This window comes from Notamacropus eugenii, chromosome 6 (genome assembly GCF_028372415.1).
Source record: "Notamacropus eugenii isolate mMacEug1 chromosome 6, mMacEug1.pri_v2, whole genome shotgun sequence".
NCBI classification, from domain to species: Eukaryota; Metazoa; Chordata; class Mammalia; order Diprotodontia; family Macropodidae; genus Notamacropus; species Notamacropus eugenii.
The window spans coordinates 373,002,747-373,005,491 of record NC_092877.1 but is presented as its reverse complement, the minus strand read 5'-3'; the positions used below and the strand labels follow the sequence as shown (position 1 = coordinate 373,005,491).

Below are 2,745 nucleotides of genomic sequence, written 5' to 3'. Positions count from 1 at the left end.
GCAGTCAGTCCAGCTTGTTGTGAGGATCAAATAGGACAAAATTTCTATAACACTTAGTTTGGTGCCTGGAACATAGTAGGTGCTTAATAAATGCCTAATCCTCCTCCCCTCTCCACCTACCTCAAACCTTCCCCAAGTTAAGCATCTCTAATTCTATCAATTAATGACAAATCTCTAGGTCTGGCTGTTCAACCACTTCTGAATTCACTTAAACTATGCTCATAGCTCTTGATCTGGCCCATAAAGACATTCAATTTTATTTTTGCTGAAATCTCCTCTCTAATAATTACTGGTAAATTCTACATATTATGTTTTCAATGAATATTTCTTTTTTTCTTCTTAAATGTCACTTACTAAACATTTAAGTTTACAAATTAATGTTCACCAAATTAGTGGTGTCAATGTAATTGGAGAATATAGTGCCTTCTTCAAGCAGCACAACAAGACCCTCGAATGGTATGTTGGAATTTGTGACCTTTTCTAAGACCTTAGGCTCTTCTGGTCAGCTGGGGTAAGCCCTTGCATCTCTCTGCACTGGCTTGGTAATTCATTGAGTGTTGGGGTTTCGTCTGATAGCTTTATGGGATGGGTCAATAAGAATAACCTCAAAGAATTTGTAGGTTGAATCTTCACCCACTCAGTAGGAGTTCAAGACTTAAGGTTTCACGGTGGCGGCCAGCACATTTTTCTGCCACAGATTGAAGGCTCCTGGCAAACTTCAGCTGAGTGACGCCCTGATGCACAGGTTTACCATAGGTTGCACCCTTGGGAACTGGGTACTTTCGCCTGCCATGGTGAATACAAATATGGTAGATGACATAACCTGGCTTGGCCTTGTAGCCCAGACTTCAGGTTTTATCAGGTCTGATGGGCCACAGTGCGTGGTGAAGTGCATACAGCTGGAGGTACTGCCGGCAGAGCACATGGAGCAGGAATTGCATGACATCTGACTGCTTTTGTCATCACAGCTCCTGGATATACTTGTAGGGTACCATCCTGGCTCATACCTAACCTACCTGAAAGTTGCTGTTGACCAGACTCAATGAATATTTGTTGACTAAATGACTGAATATAACAAGGATGAGTTGCATCTGTCACTTTAAATTTTTATTATGATTCAAGGATGGATTAATCACTTCAAGAAAGAGCCCCTCACCTCCAGTTTTTTCCTCTAAGTACCTAAATGCAGTTTGGGGAAAGAATGGATTAGGTTATTTCACCTATTTTTTTAAAACCATCTTTTAAAGTCATGGACCTTCTTTTGCAGTATGATGAAGCCTATGGTACCTTTCCCAGAATGTTGCGTTGCTTACGTTCATGATTAAAGTTTACATTAAATTTAAGTTAGAGTTTACTGAAAACAAAAATGTAATCTTTTCTCATACAAATTCATAGCCCTCTGAAATCATTTTGACCTCAGGTTAAGAATTCCTGCAGCACTTTCAGCTCTAAGATTATGTCTCTGTGCCTCTAATTTCCTGTTGCCTATTGGATCAAATCTAAATTCCTTAGTCTGGCATTTAAAGCCTTCCATGCATACACCTACCTATACAACTATCTCTCACTTCCCTGAAAAGTAGTCATCTATTCCAGTCATATTCACCACCGTCATCGCCAATGACTGACCAACTCTCATTAATGGATAGGTAATATGAAGGACTCCAGGAGTAGTAGCACCTCACACTGTTTCCCTCAAAATACCACTTGCACCCCTCTTAGCTATCATTTAGGAAAACAACCCCTTTGGAGAAGGGGCCATCCATCCTTATAAAGTGCCAGCCAACCACTGGGGTAGGCAAGCCAATCTAGCTGAAACAGCAAGGTACTCAGAAAGAGGAATATGAAATAGCTTGCAGTAGCTGAGTCAAACCACTGCCACCACTTCAACCATGATTCCCAACTACTGACCACCTGCCACCAATGGGCAGGTGCTGCAGCTCCTGTCTGGTCAGTCGTCATAGCTAATGAAGACTCAGAAAAGAAAATTCTTGACACCAAAACCCTTGGCATTGCCAAATGGTTCAACATTAGAAACAGATATGGTTTTATCAATAAAACAACATTAAAGAAGATCTATTCAACCTCTGTTTGTGTGTATGTGTGTGTGTGTGCGTGTGTGTGTGTACCACAAATGGGACCTTTCCATCTGATTTTCTAGTTAGTTGAGACTTCCTCTGTGTTTTGTCTTCCACCTTGAGAGCAGGACCTGTCTTGCTTTCCTATTTGTATCCCCAACATATAACACAGTGCTTTGCACGTATTAAGTACTTATTGAACAGGTTTTATTCATTTATTAGTTTATTTTCTGCCTTTATAGAAAACATATTCTAGAGAGGCAGTATAGTATTAATGAGAAGATCATTGGTAGAGTTTTGATTAGGAATTATGGAACCTGAGGAACATTCATTTGTAGGGGTGAGCTTGGGTTTGGGGGAAGAATAGGGCTCAGAGGAGAGTCTGTCCTGGTCTGTTGAAATCATACAAGGAGAAGGGATGCTTACGGTGTGACTCCTAGCTCTCTAATCCCTAGAAGGAGGCAGGGGAAGAGGTTAACAGTCATGACAATGGAAGAATTTAGATTCCAAGAAATAGATGGGATCTTTGTGAGTGGTATCATGATGCATGGACACCATTGGCTGAATGACCACTATGATGTATAACTCCTGGAGGTTAGTTCACTGAAGCAAACTCCTAGCAGCTCTAACCTAGTTGTGCCTCTGAGCATCAGACTAGCATCTGTGCTCC

General features: G+C 41.1%; 1 pseudogene; it reads right to left on the bottom strand.

Moving 5' to 3' along the window:
• Nucleotides 1–398: 398 nt before the first annotated feature.
• On the bottom strand, nucleotides 399–995 carry LOC140510237 (large ribosomal subunit protein eL15-like; annotated as a pseudogene).
• Nucleotides 996–2,745: the final 1,750 nt, after the last annotated feature.